Genomic DNA, 17,706 nt, shown 5'->3' on the forward strand with positions numbered 1-17,706 from the left:
TCTCCTAAATTGCTTCTCTCCTTGATTAGTTTTCCCCCATTGCTGCTTGTCCTGCCCTCAGATGCTTTGGAGAATAGCTTGACTCCCTCTTCTTTGTGGGAACCCCTGAGATAGAACACTGCTATCATGCCTCCCCTAGTCCTTCGTCTCATTAAACTAGATATACCCAGTTCCTGCAACCCTTCTTTATATATTTTAGCTTCCAGGCCCCTAATCATCTTTGTTGCTCTTCTCTGCATTCTTTCTAGAGTCTCAACATCTTTTTTTACATCATGGCAACTAAAACTGGATGCAGTATTTCAAGTGTGGCCTTACCAAGACATTATAAAGTGGCATTAACACTTCACATGATTTTTTTTAAATTTATTTATAAAACAACACAATATAACAAACACAAAACACATAACGTAGATTCCCTTATTACAACTGTTTCATAGCGGTAGTCTTCTAATATTTACATTTTCTCCCATTTTCCCTTATAATATTTATATCCTTATTGTCCCATTATCCCTTATTACTCTATAATTTCTATCACTCATAATATTGATTTTATACACTTTATACATTAACTTTACGCTTATGATTTCTCCCCTTATTGTTCACTATTTCTAATCTCCAGCCAGTTGTACCATTTGTTCCATATTGCATAGTATTCTGTATCTTACTTTTCTTTAATTTCCTTTGTTAATTTGTCCATCTCGGCACAATCTAAAATTTTCTTTATCAGTTCTTCCTCTGTTGGTGTATTTTCTTTTTTCCAATTTTGTGCATAGATATTCTTGCGGCCGTTATTATATGTAAGATTAAGTATTTTATTTGTTTGGTATAATTTCTAGTAAATATTCCTAACAAGAATGTCTCTGGTTTCCAATCAATCAGTTGATCCGTTATTTTTTCCAACCATTTCTTGATTTTGGCCCAATACTTTTTGCAGCCGGACATATCCACCAAAGATGATAATGTGTTCCGTAAACCTTGTTATATTTCCAGCATATTGGTGAGCTGTTCGGGAACATCTTAGCAAGCCTTGCCGGCGGGAGGTGCCATCTCTAAAACATCTTCAACTGGTTCTCCTTGAATGCCGCAGACATAGTTAATTTTGCATTTACTTGCCACATTTTCCCCCATCTCTCCAGTTCTATATTATAATTAAAACTTTTTGCCCATTTAATCATTGTTTCCTTAACTACCTCGTCTTCCATCTTGTACCACAATAAAAATTTATATACCTTGCTAATTAATTTCTCTCCTGTCCCTTGTATAATTTTGTCCAGGTCATGCTGCTCATTTTGTATTTCATATAATTTTATGTCTTCTTTATATTTAGATTGAATTGTGTATATGCCCACCAATCAATTTCCCTACCTAAATCCTGTTCCAATTCCTGTTTTGTTTTCCAATTTCGTTGTTCTTTTATTACATCCCTATACCTAATTATCTTATCCATCTCGATTAAATTTGGGTGCTTTAATGCTTCCATTGGTGATATCCACATTGGTATTTTTGCATAATGCTGTTTTTTTCTTTTTAGCCAGATTTGTAGCAATGCATTCCTTAGTATGTGCCTTCTAAAGTAGCTTTGTATTTTGTATTTTTGATCCCAAAGCAATGCATGCCATCCTACTTGTAGGTCGTGCCCCTCTATTGCTAAAACTCTTTTATTTTTTAATTCTATCCAATCTTTTAACCAGATTAAGATAAAAGTTGGTAGTATAGTCCCCATTCTGGAAGTGCTAATCCCACTTTTTATGTCTTGTAAAAGTTTGAGTGTTAATTCTCGGCCTTTTCCCCTGCCATATAAATTTAGCAACTATTGTATTTAAAGCCTCAAAAAAAAAAAAAAAAAAATCCCTAATTTTATTGGGATAACCTGAAACAAAAATAGTATTTTTGGCAGTATATTCATTTTCATCATAGCGATCCTCCCCAAAAATGAGATCTGTAAGTTTTTCCAATTTTCTAGGTCTTTTTTTATTTGCTGTAGAATTTTATCCTAGTTGTCCTTGATTGAGGAACATTTAGCTGTAAGCCAAATCCCTAAATATTTTATCTTCTTGGTTGTTTGTATTTTTATACTTGGGGGTGGGGGGGAACACTTCACATGATCTTGATTCTATCCCTCTGTTTATGCAGCCTAGAACTGCGTTGGATTTTTTGGTGACTGCAGTACACTGTTGGCTCATATTTAAATGATTGTCTACTACAGGCCTGTTAAACTGGGGGTTGCCAGGCCGGATGAGTCACACGGAGGCCACGTCTGCGCTGGCTCCACAGAGGCAAAAATAGTTGCAATACGTCACGTGACACGATCAAGTTTGACACCCATGGTCTACAAGGACTTCAAGATGCCTCTCGCAATTACTACCATTTCTAAACTTATTTTAAATGTATTTCTAAAATACATTTTTTTAAAAAATAAAAATAGAATATTCCACCAAAAAAACTGAAGATGCCTCCCAGGTCTAGCCTTCCAGGTGCAGGGCAAGATGTCCTTGACTTTCTGAGAATGGAATGTCATTATGACTGTACATCACCCCTGCTCCATCCAATCCCCCCTCCCAGTTTCCCACAGTAGTAAATGTGGCAGGACTGAAGGCCTAAGGCAAAAGATGGCTTCCAGGCCTGACACAGGATGGGCAGGGGGGATGCCAGCTGTGAGATTGGGATTGTCACATCAGAGGAAAGGAACCCACAAAATAGTAGGGCAAACAAGAAAAGGGATGCTTTGTGAGGGAAATGAACAGAAGAGATAAGCAAGAGTAGAAGCACCTCAATCACGTGTCAACTTATTATAATTTCCACTTTAGTTTGTGACCAGCACAATTCCAATTATTCCCTCTCCCTAGAACAGACCACTCACACCCCACAGATTCATTTTTGAGTTGGCAAAAGATTAGCTTGATGTTATTTATTAAAATACATAAAATATGATTAACTTGCAAAATGGTCTTTGTTTCAAAAACCCAGTTATTTCTTAGGGTTTTTTTTTTTTTTTTGTCTTTTGGTAGTTCTTAAAGGATCTTGTGAAACAACATGGTTAAAATGCTGTCCAGCTATAAATTAGAGGGGTGTCAAGATGTTTAAATTTATAACTGGAACAGTGGGGGTTGTGTAGTCAGAACACACCGTTACAGCTGATTGATTGAAGAGAACTGGCTACTGCATGAGGCAATCTGAACTGTGATTGGCTGCCTTGAGTGAAAAGGGGGAGTTTCCTTGTTTCCCGCCTTTTTGCCCTGTGTGCTCTCTGTTTTATCTGATGATGTTCCTGCCATGTTGATTTTACCTCACTATGCTCCTGTTTGCCTCTCTTATTTACTGTAAATATATTAATTTATATAAAGCCACAAGTTCTTGTCAGGGTCTCTGACTCCATTTGGACACAGGCTGCACAATTCCCTGACACAAGTATCTTCCTTGTACCTTCTCCCACCTTCTTATACTCCTCTGAATTAGAGAGGTTTTCTGTGAGTCTCTTCTAAATAGGATCCATATGCTGAGGACTTGGGGAGATGTTTTCCCCTCATCTCTTTAGTAATGGAGTTTGCATATCTCCCAAGATATTTTCTTTAGTCTGTGCACTGGGGCTTCTGGGCATAGGGTAGAGCGGGTGACAGTGCTGGACTAAGAGCAGGGAGATACAGTTTGTGTTCTCCACTCAGTCATGGAAAGTCCTGTGATTATCCAGACAGACCACTGAGTTACATCTTGGTTTCTCTAACCCTAACCCGTCTGTTTGAATTGTGCTGGTGAAATGAACAATCTTGGAATTCTTTGGTGTCTTCCAATCCCAGCAAAATCAGGATAATCTATCTGCATAGCTAAAACATCACTTTCGCTCCTACAAATAATGTTTCTCTCTCTCTATGAAGGATAAATGTTTGAAAAAAATTAAGGCGCTCTGGGAGAGAAATGAAAAACAGGAAACACCTCCCATGTGTTGGGAAGAGTGTTGGATTACCTTGTCTCAATGTTTACATAAATGCTGACACTTCCCTTTTTTTCTCTCAAAATCTATTCATGATTCTTATGCAAAGCTGTTTTAGAAATGAAACATTATTTACTATATAATTTTTCTCACATTTCCCAACCAAGGGGGGAACCACAAAATGTCAGACCCTTGGTGCTGCTCTCACACCCAAGCCATCAAAGACTAACAAGGAGGCAGGCACCTCTGAATGAAGCCCTACCCACACGCCGGCCCCACCCTTTGGCCATTGTGTTCTCAGCCTCTGTGCATTACATTTTTGGGCTCTGCACACCCCATTTTTGGCCTCTGCACATCGCATTCTTGGGCAGGATCAGCAGCCTGGGACCACCCAAAAAACACGACCTGCAGAGGCCATATAAGGGCTGTGGAGGCTGAAAATGCGATGCACAAAGGCGGCGATATGACCTGGTGATTCACGCAGCCTTGAACAGGTCTGAAAAGGAGCATTTAGATGTTGAAAATGTGAGGCAGAGAGGCCAAAAACACAAGGCACGGAGATGGTGATGGTGTGTAGCAATCCCTGCAGCCTGGAAAAGCTGATTGGGGGTATTCCGGGAGGCCGATCCATCCAGGAATCAGCTGCTCATGCTAAATCAGGCTGCAATAATGTGCTGAAGCTGACCTGGCTGTTCGCTATTTGCTGCAAGGACGCTAGCCAGATGAATACTGATGGATGCTGGTAGGCAGAATTTTTTTCCTCCCCAAAAATAAGGTGCATCTTATACTCTGGAGCGCCTTATACACCAAAATACAGTATTTGTCTTCTCCTCCCGTTTTCTCATTATATGAGGAGTCACAATCTTTAACTATAGCCTTAGTGCTCTTATCCTGAAAAGATGCTGGCTTGGGAATTCTGGGACTGAAAATATTGAGGACACCTGGGGAGAAGGCAGGGCCTCTGCATGTGACATTTCTATCATTTGTTATGATAAAAATGGAAAGAACACTCCTAAGAAGATTTTTTACAGATTTCTACAATTTCTGCAAAAATAAATATCCAGCAACTTCTGCTGCTAATGGCCAAACAGTCCTTATCAAATTAACATGTTCCACTTTTTTCTTTTCTCCTTCCCATCTAATACCATGACCTATTTGATGACAAAAAATCAGGCAAATTCTTTATACTCAAATTAAAAAGTCAATTTCTCAGTTGAACTTACAATGGGACATTTGAAATGAAATTCAAGCCTTCTCTACACTCATCACTTTGGGCCTCAGGTGCATTTTCTTGTGTGCGATAAAGCTGGAAGGTTTCCTGAAGCACAATGCACACTCGGGGCACTTAAATGGTTCCTCTCCTGTGTGCATAAGGACATGATTTAAAAGGCTAGCCCTGGTACTGAAATCTTTCCCACAGTTTGGACACTCATATAGTTTCTCTCCTGTGTGAGTCCTCTGGTGTATCATGAGGTTGGAATTCTTACTGAAACTTTTCCCACGATCAGAACATTCAAACTCTTTCTCTACTGTGTGAGTCCTCTGGTGTATCACAAGGTGGTAATTCTGACTGAAACTTTTCCCACAATCAGGACATTCAAAGGGTTTCTCTCCTGTGTGAGTCCTCTGGTGTGTCACCAGGTTGGAATTCTGACTGAAACCTTTTCCACAGTCAGGACATTCAAAGGGTTTCTCTCCTGTGTGAGTCCTCTGGTGTGTCACCAGGCTGGAATTTTTACTGAAACCTTTTCCACAATCAGGACATTCAAAGGGTTTCTCTCCTGTGTGAGTCCTCTGGTGTGTCACCAGGCTGGAATTGTGTTTGAATCTTTTCCCACAATCAGGACATTCAAAAGGTTTCTCTCCTGTATGAATCGTCTGGTGCATCAGCAGGTTGGAATTCTGACTGAAACCTTTCCCACAGTCAGGACATTCAAAGGGTTTCTCTCCTGTGTGACTCCTCTGGTGTATCACGAGATGGTAATTCTGACTGAAGCATTTCCCACAATAAGAACATTCAAAAGGTTTCTCTCCTGTATGAATTGTCTGGTGTTTCACCAGATTGGAATTCTGACTGAAACCTTTCCCACAGTCAGGACATTCAAAGGGTTTCTCTCCTGTGTGAGTCCTCTGGTGTGTCACCAGGCTGGAATTTTTACTGAAACCTTTTCCACAATCAGGACATTCAAAGGGTTTCTCTCCTGTGTGAGTCCTCTGGTGTGTCACCAGGCTGGAATTGTTTTTGAACCTTTTCCCACAGTTAGGACATTCAAAGGGTTTCTCTCCTGTATGAATCGTCTGTTGCATCACCAAGTTGGAATTGTTACTGAAACCTTTCCCACAATCAGGACATTGATAGAGTTTCTCTCCTGTGCGAGTCCTCTGGTGTTTCACCAGGTAGGAATGTTGACTGAAACTTTTTTACAATCAGGGCATTCAAAAGATTTCTCTCCTATGTGAATCCTCTGTTGTCTCATGAGGTGGGAATTTCCAATTTAACTTTCACACAGTCTGGATACTAATACATGTTGTGAGTCATCTGATGTAACACCATGTTCCCATGCTCATTAAAGCATTTACCACATTGGGAGCACTTTTAAAACTTGTTTCCTGTGTGGATCTCCTTGTACATAATCAGCTGCGATTTAGAACCTGTGCTTTTCCCACAACAGGCGCATCTATGGAGCTTTTCCAACACTTATATTCTTGAGGTCAAAAATATATGTGATCCATTGTTTAGTGGTGTTTTGATTAAATCAGTTTTTTTCCTCCCAGAGTGAGGCCTGCTTCTCTGTCTGCCCTACATGACTCTCCAAATGACCTTTTTCCTTCCCAGTAACTGCCAGATATTTCCCTCTATTTCTGAATAAAAAATAATCTCCCTTGACTATTCATGTAATGTATGCTTGAGTTCTGTATAATTTACTTATTCCAGTTTGAAATCTTTCTTAATTTTATCTCTTTTGTCTATCTGCTGCTGGAGAAGGAGAATTGTGTGAAAGAAATGGAAAATATTTTGATTTCTGGCTTGATTTTCTTTCCTTTTCAAAGTTGCTTGTTATTATCAGTTTTCCAGTGTGTTCTTATTGCCATCTTCTTTGTCTATGGGATTCAAAGAAAAGTGTAATGTTAATTGTTTATAAAGTGATTGTAGAAAATGTAAAAAAAGAAAAAAATTATGCTACAATGAAAAAGCGAATATGCCACATTGCTTGAATAACGTCTTACATTAATCATGATCCATTTGACACATGGAAAACAACCAAGGTCCAAGTTCAAATATCTATTCAATCATGAAATTCTCTTGTTGATTTGGGTCAATCACAAATTCTTACAGTGCAAAGGCTTATCCTCAAATATATCTGGAAGTGCTGGTATTATATAGATTATCTAATTGCAGATATATGCACACAGAGAGAAAAACAGATACAGACACATACAAATGTATATATGTCAAAAATCCATGTCTTTCAAACCTGAAAAAATACTCCAAAATGGTCACAGTCAAACCTTCTGAGATAATTTTAGAAATGTGGGACTATAATTGATGAAATGATGCCTAAGGCCTCTGCAAGATTTGAAGCACCCGTTTCATGGAATCATGGAAGTCTTCAGATCCAAATATAGGCAGAAAATACTGTCCATAACCTATCTAGAGACATCCCAATTCAAGCAGTCCTCATTTACTGACCACAATTGAGACTGATACCTGGTCACTAAGCAGCCTGATCATGATCATGTTATCACATGAGAGTGCCAACTTATATCTGTTCCTCTGCAGTTGTTAAGCAAATCACTGTGGGTTGTTCAAGGCAATTTCAAATGACCGTGACTTGCAAATTCCTTGTAAGGTCCTGCCTTGCCAATCCTCTCAAGAAAGCAGAACTCTTGAAATAAAAGCCATTTCAAAAGGAAACTTTTATTGGAAGATTGTGATAGCAAGAGATCTAGGCAGGAATTAAGTTTCCCGCTTAAAAGAGTAAATTAAATCAGTGCAAATTAAATCAGTGCAAAGCAGACAGGGAGTCCCTCCCAAAGTCCAATACATCATCACACCCGAGGTGTAAAGATATTATGAGAAACTCAGGCTGAGGAGGTGATAAACACCGGTCTCCAAGGCAACGCTGCTGCTCTTCTCCAGAGATGAGATAAGGCACCTGGATTGAGGCATGTTCCTTCCCTCCTCCCAAGGCCCTGAAAGTTACAGCAAAGCAAAGCAGGAAATAGAAACAGAAACTCCATACAGAGATTCCCCCCAAGCCTCCCCGCAGAATGACAGCATCCCTATAGAAATATATGGGACCTGACATTCCTGCTGGTATCTCCACTGAGTTGCTTGTCAGAAACTAGCTGGGGAGGTCATAAATGGGGATCATGAGTATGGGATACAGTGGCAATCGTATATGTGCAATGGTTGGCAGAACCCAAATAGGTCCATCTGTTTTTCCTGCACCTTCATAACCACAGCAACTGCTAATGTGCAGTCACTGAACATGTGCTACTATGACCACAAATTTGTGGACCAGGTGTATATGTGCCTTTACAGTGCTATAGTAACTTTGAAGGCTCAGGGAACAAATAGACAAGTTCTACCTATACAACAGAACATCCCAAAAAGTCCTCAATAGCTATTTTTTAAAAAGCACAATTGAACCTGGTTAATACATGGATGCAGCACCAATAGGAAACACCATGCTTACTGGCAAGGCATGGAAGTAAAAAAAAAACAAGCAGCTACAGACGGCCAGCAGAGATGAGAGTCTCCAGACCACCTCTGATTAAGAGGAGCCGCTACTCCAATCGATCCACGGGTGAGGAAAGCAGACCAGAGGGAGGCACAGAGGAGGTCAGCAAGGCTGCTTGAGAGGAAGCAGCTCCACCCCTCCTCACAGGGAACAGCTGTGGAAAGGTGATTTAACTAGATGCTGGGTAAAAGTGTGTTTCTTGAGAACACACGTTTGTTTTGTTGTGTATCTTCCCAGCTTTGCTGGATCCTGCCTCTTGAACTTTGGACTGTGTTTTTGGACTCTGAACCTCAGACTTTCCTTGTGGACTTTGGACTTGACTTTCGGATTGTGCTTTTGTTGTTGGAACTCTGGACTTGTGGGTATCATTACTTCAATTTGCTTCATGGTCAGCTAGGACCTACTTTTTACAGCAGGGGAATCCAGACTGGGGGCAGAGGATTTTCACTGGCACGATTGGTGCTTCATTTGACACTGTGATAAGTGAGTAATAAATAATGCTACTTAAACCCTGCCTTTCCAGAGTGACATGGTTCAGAACACTGATGTAGCGCCCATCTTCCAAAAAGGGAAAACTTTTCACAAAACTACAGACCAATCAACCTGACATCAATGCCTGAGAAGAGCTTGAAAAAGATAACCAGAAAACAGATCTATAAACACCAAGAACAGCGGTTCTCAACCTGTGGATCGCGACCCCTTTAGGGGTCGAACGAGCCTTTCACAGTGGTCGCCTAAGACCATCGGAAAACACACATTTTTGATGGTCTTAGGAACCGAGACACCGCTCCTCTATCCATCTCCAAGCAGGTCCGCCCACATGCAGATACGCACACATACGAGTATCCAGCGTGATGACATCATGATAATGATTAGCTTGAAACGTGGGTGGATTAACACAATATGTGAAATGATGGTTCGTATAGTCCTGCTTTGCTGGCCAAGCTGTAGTGAGTAGTAAAAGCTTTACTTTTAAAAATTACAAAGGCTGCGTCCGCACAACACATCCAGCTGAAATGTAGCTGGCTTTTGATTCTGTCTTCCAGATCCCATCTGATCATCTGGGATCGCTCGCTTTGTTTTAAACGTGAATACATAATTCCACAGCTTTCTTAAAGGACCCCCCTCCCAAAAAAAAACAAAGAAAGGGGCTCAGCTCTGCAGCAGGATAGAATGAAGCGGCCTGACACCTGTGGATCCTAACGTTCCGCTGGAGAAGTTAGCCTTCCCAGGGAAAACCTGAGTGGGAACAACTGTAACTCCTCCCACTGAGGAAGGGAAGAAAGAGGCGAGCGCTGGGAATCATTGCTCCTCCCTCTGGTGTTCACGAGGTCCTCTTGCGCCGCCGCCTGCACCACTTGCTTGGAGCTGGTTTGGAAAGGGAAAAAATGCAGCCGAATTAGGCGGGACATGTCCCACCCAGCTCCCTTCAAACAGGTCTCCCTTCGGTAGCCTCCCCGCTGAACTACGCAACCCAAAAGTGATCGCCCACCCAAATGGAGCCCGCTCTTCTGAGCGCCCACTCATTCTTGCAGCGAATGAGCTGGGGGTGCGAAAAGCACTTCCTGCTTCTCTACCTGCATGCTTCTGCACCCTCCAAGACCAACAAGATGCCACTACCCAGGGCCACCGGCCGCTACCTGGGTACAGAGCCTGTAACAGCATGCAAGTAGAGGAGAAGCGGGAAGCACTTTTCAGCGGGGAGGCTACCGTAGGGAGACCCGTTTGGAGGATCTGGGTGGGGCGTGTCCCACCTAATTCGGCTGCGTTTTTTTCCATTTCCAAACCAGCTCCAAGCAAGCAGTGCAGGCGGCAGCGCAACAGCTGCTGACGTTTTGCACCTCAGCCCGTCCCCTTACTACGGTAAGAAAGAGGCATTCAGAGCTTTGCCGCTGAACCTGATGTCACCAGAGGCCTTCCCGGGATGGCTAGTATGTGTCCAGCCAGCCAGCCAGCCAGGCCTGCCTCCCCCCCCCCATGGCAGCCTACCTTGATTCTGGGCAGCATGGCACCAGCGGCAGCCAGCCAGGCCTGCCACCCTCCCCGGGCCTCCCCCCACCGCAGCCCTCCTCCTTCCTGAGCGGCACAGCACCAACAGCAGCAGCCAGCCAGCCATGCCACTCCCCAAGGCCCTCACCTCCCACGGCAGCCCACCTGCAACTTACCAAAAATTAGGAAGGCAATGGCAATCACGTGGGCGAGGACCAGAGCAGCTGGGCCTGGACTGGGTGGTTTGGGCAAGCAGCGACCAATAGCAAGCAAGGAGAGCAATAAGAAAGCATCCAACAGTTCAGCCTCACATGTGTGGTAAGAGGAGCTGCCCAGTGGGCATGCGCGCGGCAGGAAATAAACTTTCAGTTTCTGGTGCATGCATGCACACTGGCCAGCTAGTCTAATGATCTGAGCTTTGGGTTGTGAACCCGGAAGAGGAATGGCCGACACTGCACAAGCCCACCTCCAGCACTTTTCTGCTGCCCCCTTGTCTCTTAGCACCCCCATGCCGCCCCCCTTGCCTCTTAGCGCCCCCCTAAGTCATTCGATTTGCGCATGTCCAAGATGGCGGTCCTGCTCTAAACGCTGTGGAGAGATAGGGTGATATTTGGCCTTTAGGGGGTTCCGAGGGGCCCTTTTGACCATCTATGCCCCCCCCTCCTAGCAAGCGGAGCCTATTGTCAGCAGTTAGAGAGCTTTCTCGCTCTCTAACATTCCCTGGAACATCGACTCTGTAAGGAAATGCCGGTCCATGGTCGCCACGGGAAGGGCGGCGTCAGTGGCAGTGGTGGTGGCGAACTAGCACGTCGGCTTGTTTAGCCAGCTTTCCTAGCTAGATGGCCCGTTGGTAGTTACAGCTGGAGCGATGCCAGCGGCGCTGGCTGTGGCGTCAACGTGGGCAGCATCTCTCCATCGGAGCCGTAGATGCCTGGAGGTAGAGGGGCGTCTACGAGGTGAAGATACTCGACGAGATGGCTATTGGTGGTGCCTGCGATGATGCTGACGCCGACGCTACCAACGGGGCAACAGTTGGCTGGTGGGACGGCTAGAAGTCGGGTGCTAACAGCGGATGAGGGGTATTACGATGGTGGGAGCCCCTCCATCGTGGAATTTAGATCCCGGAGCCTGCTGGATCGCTACAGGGCTGTTGGGGTAACTCCCAAAGATTAGCCCCTGTGGCGAGGCCTCCTCCATTAACATCGTTGGAGGCCAAGACTGGACATGGGGTGGCTGTTGAAGATCCGGGGTGGATGAGGAGGGTCGAGAGGTTGACAGAGTGGTGTCTACCCTGTTGCCTCGTATGACCCCCTCCCCCACCTTCGGCCGGTTTATAGGCCCCAGGACGGTCATCCTTGCCCTATTGGTTCCTGCTCGATGGAGGTGGCCCTACCCATTTCCATCTTTTCCCTTTCTGGTACGCTCACCTTTGTGAACAATGTGGACCTCCTTATTTCGGAGTCTTGGGACCTGGCTCTTTTTTTCATCCTGCTTGCTGGCCATATGGAGAATGGCAGTTTACGGGAGGATTGATGGAGCCGGTTCTGTACTACATTTTCACCACTGGTGGGATGTTCCACCTTTTCCAGGGCCAGTGTGGCCCAACCACCATGAGAGGATGGCTTGGATGTCCCCCCCCCCAGTTATCGGAACGCTATGACTCCAGCCCATTGCCGTGAGAGGGCAATGGAGGCTCTCCCGGTTATGTTTAATCTGACCTGTCTCCTGGACGTTTCTGCACTATCACTGTGGACTCCCTGGCCATATTTTCACCATCATCCCAGAGTTTGGATGTACTCAAGGTCCAAACTTCTTGCGCTGCAAGATTTCCCCTTATCGCAGGTTTGGCCCTCCATGTTATCGAGGGCCTATCTTGATGATGGGTTTTGGAACCCCGAGAGATGGCATGCATTAAAGAGAAGATTAAGAGGTTTTTTAAATGTATTAACTAAAATTTTAAGGGGTTCTGGGGTGGGAGGGGGTTGTAAAAGTGGACCTGGGGGGGTCCATATAGCCACTGAGCGGGGTGATGGGTTGATTGGACGCAGCACAGAGGTCATGGAAGGAAATTTGACCAGAGAGCAGGGGGGTGATAGGAAGGGCAGTGTAATTGAAATAATGAGTGGGAGGGGCAGATATGACGGACGCAGGGGGCCATATCATGCACCGGGGGTGCACACACGCTGTTTACGAGCAATTGCGCACTCCAGCCCCCAATGCGCGACTCATGTCTGGGGTTGCACAGAGCCTCAGGCCCTGGGTCCGCGGCTGATGTTATGTAATGCCAGGTCGGTTGTTAACAAAGCCCCACTCATTTGTGACCTTATTTTGGAGGGGGGTGCGGACCTGGCAGGTATTTCAGAGACCTGGTTGGGCCAGGAGGGGGGGTCCCCCTCGTTGAAATGTGCCCACCAGGTTTCCGTGCATTTCATCAGCCAAGGGCTCAGGGGAGGGGTGGGGGGGTGGCGGCGATTATTAGGGAAAGTCTTTGTCCGAGGGAGACCACTGTTCCTCAGATAGCCGGATGTGAGTCCCTTTTTGTGAAGTGGGGCTGTGGGGTGCAGATGGGTTTGCTGACTATGTACCTGGCTCCCTGCCACGTGGCGGCGACCCTGCCCGAGCTGCTTGACGTTATTGCCAGGGTGGCGGTTGATATCCCCAGACTTATTGTCATGGGGGATTTCAACCTACCATCCGCAGGTGAGACGTCAGAGGTGGCTCGGGAGTTCATGGCTTCCATGGTGGCCATGGACCTGACCCAGTTAGTTCAAGGCCCCACTCACATAGGGGGACACACTCTGGACTTGATTTTCATCTCTGGTCAGTGATTGAATGATCTTGGTAGAGGGGACCTAGACATTAAACCCTTGTCATGGACAGATCATTCGCTCCTTCACTTGGACTTTCCAGCTGCTTCCCCCCGCCGCAGGGAGATGGAACCAACCAGATGGTTCCATCCCAGGCGCCTGATGGATCCTGAAAGGTTCCTGATGAAGCTTGGGCCGTTTCCTGATACCCTGGCATATGACCTGACCGAAGACCTGGTGGCCGCCTGGGAGAGTGCGGCCGCCGGAGCTTTGGACAGCATCGTGCCTTTGTGGCCTCTGACCCGATGCCAATCTCAATTGGCTCCTTGGTTCTCCAAGGAGCTGAGAGATATGAAGCATCAGAAAAGATGCCTAGAGAGCATCTGGAGGACTAGTAAATCTGATTCTGACTGGACACTGGTGGTCTTATATCAAGACCTACCTAGTGGCGATAAAAGCGGCGAAATCTAACCATTTTTCCGCTCTTATCGCATCTGCAGAGAACCGCCCAGCCGCTCTGTTTAGGGTGACCCACTCCCTTCTTCGGGGGGGGGAGTGCGGGAAGATCCCTTGCAGGGTCGAGCTGAGGTTTTTGTGCAATTCCTGCATGATAAAGTCGCTTGGATTCGGGAAGACTTGGACTCCAACTGGATGAGTCCAGGGGAGGAGACGAGGGTAGGTTTTGAGAATATTATCTGGGAGGAGTTTGATCCTGTGACTCCTGAGGATGTGCACAGGGTTCTGGGTAAGATTAGTGCCACCACATGTTTATTGGACCCGTGTCCCTCCTGGTTGGTTCTGGCCTCCCGGGAGGTTACACGAAGCTGGCTCCAGGGGATTATAAGTGCTTCTTTGAGTGAGGATGCCTTTCCCGCCGCCTTGAAAGAGGCGGTGGTGAGGCCCCTCCTCAAGAAGCCTTCCCTGGACCCGGCTGAATTAGCTAACTACCGTCTGGTCTCCAACCTTCGTGTTGTGGCGAAGGTTGTTGAGAGTGTGGTGGCACGACAGCTTCCCCAGCACCAGGATGAAGCTATCTATCTGGACCTGTACCAGTCAGGCTTCAGGCAGGGGTACAGCACAGAAACGGCATTGGTCGTGTTGGTGGATGTTCTCTGGAGGGCTCAGGACAGGGGTTGCTCCTCTGTCCTGGTCCTATTAGATCTCTCAGCGGCTTTTGATACCATCAACCATGGATTAGGAATAGGGGGCACCGTCCTGCGGTGGTTCTCCTCCTTCCTCTCCGACCGTTTGCAGTTTGTGTTGGCAGGGGGGCAGAGGTCGACCTCAAGGCGCCTCGCATAGGGAGTGCCGCAAGGGTCGGTCCTCTCGCCCCTTCTGTTCAACATTTATGTGAAGCCGCTGGGTGAGATCATCCGTGGTTTTGGGATGAGAGTCCATCAGTACGCTGATGACACTCAGCTGTACATCTCCACCCCAGACCACCCCAACGATGCCCTTGATGTGATGTCTCGCTGCCTGGAGGCCGGGCGGGTCTGGATGGGGAGAAATAGGCTCAGACTCAACCCTTCCAAGACCGAGTGGCTGTGGCTTCCGGCGTCCCAGTATAGTCAGCTGGTGCCATTGCTGACTATTGGGGGTGAATCTCTACCCCTCACAGAGAGGGCTCGCAATCTGGGTGTCCTCCTGGACGCTTGGCTGTCTTTAGAAGAGCATATGATGGACTTGGCCAGGGGGGCTTTTTATCAGGTTTGCCTGATTCGCCAGTTGCAGCCCTTTCTGGACCGGGACGCCTTGCACATGGTCACTCATGCCCTTATCACCTCCTGGCTGGATTATTGTAATGCTCTCTACATGGGGCTCCCCTTGAAGAGCACTCAGAGGCTCCAACTGGTCCAGAATGCGGCTGCGCAGGTGGTTATGGGCGCAACTCGTTGTGGCCATGTGACACCCCTCCTGCGTGAGCTGCACTGGCTCCCAGTGGTCTTCCGCGTGCGATTCAAGGTGCTGGTCACCACCTTTAAAGCGCTCCATGGCATAGGACCCAGGTACCTTCGAGACCGACTTCTGCCACCAATAGCCTCCCACCGGCCAGTCCGCTCCCACAGAGAGGGTCTCCTCAGGGTGCCATCGGCCAAATTATGTCAGCTGGCGACACCCAGGGGGAGGGCCTTCTCTGTGGGAGCCCCTGCCCTGTGGAATGAACTGCCCCCGGAAATGCATAAGATCTCTGACCTCTGTGTATTCCGCTGTGCCCTCATGACCCTGCTGTTCCGCCAGGCCGGGCTATCAATGTAATGATTTTAAATTGGGTGTTTTAAATTTGGGGTTTTAAATCTGAGCCGAAATTATTTAATAATTTTAATTATTTTTAAATTGATGTCTGTCTTTGTGCTTTTAATAGGCTGTACACCGCCCAGAGTCCTTCGGGAGAAGAGCGATATAGAAATAAAATTATTATTATTATTATTATTATTATTATTATTATTATTATTATTATTATTATTATTATTATTATTATTATTATTATTATTATTATTATTATTATTCCACCGCTCCCCAGGGGGCAGTACCGCCCACTTTGGGAACCACTGCTATAGGCTAACATGGCTTCCCCTGCGCCAATGTCTCCTTAATTTGACACTAAAATAGTAAAAATAGTGTTGGTCATCAGCTTCATTACTATAGTGGATTAGATTGGCACTGGAACAATACATGTTAAATTGGTATACTTTCCTGTTAGTTCAAGCAGTAGTGAATAGGAGTTTAATTCAGCCATAAAGAAGAGCCCAATGTCTCTGCACCCAATAGTTAAATGATAACGTTTGAATTTGGGACAAACTATATAAAATATATACTACCATCATCATTCTGTTAAGTCTGCTATTTTCTATAACCTTAACACAGATAATAAGATTTGTACTGTCCGTGGTATCAAATATACAGAAGCTTAAGTGAGGCCATCTGGGCGCCAGGCACTGAATTATACGCAGCCCCCCCACCCCGCCACCCCACTCAAGTAAGGCATGATCCCCTGGAAATAAGACTTAGTATCGGTTTTATATACTTAAAATGGTCATTAGGGCAGAAAACTGGTAGTTAAATTATTGTTTATTATTGTGGATTTTAAACAGAGACTGGACAGCCATTTGTCTGAAATGATATTGGGTCTCCTGCTTGAGCAGGGTGTAGGAATAAAAGACCTGCAAGGTCCTTTCCAGCTCTTTTACTCTGTTACAAACCCTCCAGGGACGGAGCAGCCACAACCTCTGGAGGGAAACCAGCCCCAAAGGCTCAACCTTCATTGGAAGGAGACTTTTTCAAGCTTCCCACCAGCAGAAATTGCAGCCCCCAGTTTCCCAGCCTGCAGCACCAGTGGGCTTCCATTTGGGGAGGGAAGGAACCTGCAGCAGCCGCAGCTGAGAGGCTTCAGCCCAGTTGCTTCTCCGCTTCCAGCCCAAGTTGCTCCCGGACTCTCCTCCCACCTGCTGCCCTCCACTCACCCGGCAGCTGCTGCTTCGACCCTGGGAAGAGCAGAAAAGCCGCTCTGCACTCCTTTACTCCTCTGACCCGGAAGAGGAAGTTGCTCTGCGCTTCTCCTCTCCTCCCATCTTTTCTAGCAATCTAGTACTCTACGGTTTTAACTCCTTTATTATGCACTTTTCAGGCACAGGGGTTGCCTACCTGATCGCCACCTCCAGATAGGAGGCAGAAAAACAAGGTTGTTCCGTCTCTACTGCCTAAAGCGTTTGCAAGATGTTTTCACTGATTAAATGCTATCAAGTCGGTTTTGACTTCTAGCAACCGACTGCTGAGCCAAGTGAAATAATGAAATGTGAGGCTACTTAGTTTAGGAAGATTAGCTAGTGCTGAGCCCTAAAAGTTCATGGAGGTTTTACAGAATCACACAATCAGCTTTTTTAGGGGTGACACTTGGTGAAGATCAAAATCTCCCTACATCCCAAAACTTTATGACTGATTTCCTATGGGTCCCATTGATTTATTATATGGGAGCACCATCTGGCCAGACAGCCAACTTCACTTATGTTGGCCAGGGCTGCATCCAAGAGCACTAGGTCTCTTCATTCCCGATTTTGCTAACTAAATGCCATGTGCTTTTGTAAATTGGTCTGCATGGAAGTCTCCATTAGGTCACATAGAGCGAAAAATATGTAGCAGGCTCTAGAAAATAGAATCTAAAAAAGAAGGAGTGATAGTCTATATTTGGTAGAAATGTTTCCAAAAAAAGATTCCTAAAAAAAATAAAAGGCAAAGTAGA

At 45.8% G+C, this 17,706-nt stretch overlaps 1 pseudogene across 1 annotated transcript; it reads right to left on the reverse strand.

The window, feature by feature from the left end:
* Positions 1 to 348: 348 nt before the first annotated feature.
* LOC148115766 (uncharacterized) lies at positions 349 to 17,114 on the reverse strand (annotated as a pseudogene). The gene is made up of 2 exons (XR_015731735.1): positions 16,931 to 17,114; positions 349 to 7,030 (listed from the first exon to the last, which is right to left on the reverse strand). The product of XR_015731735.1 is annotated as an uncharacterized LOC148115766 (transcript).
* Between the last annotated feature and the right edge of the window lie 592 nt (positions 17,115 to 17,706).

The sequence above is a fragment of the Pantherophis guttatus genome, chromosome 2 (genome assembly GCF_059756535.1).
Source record: "Pantherophis guttatus breed Tessera chromosome 2, ASM5975653v1, whole genome shotgun sequence".
Taxonomy (NCBI): Eukaryota; Metazoa; Chordata; class Lepidosauria; order Squamata; family Colubridae; genus Pantherophis; species Pantherophis guttatus.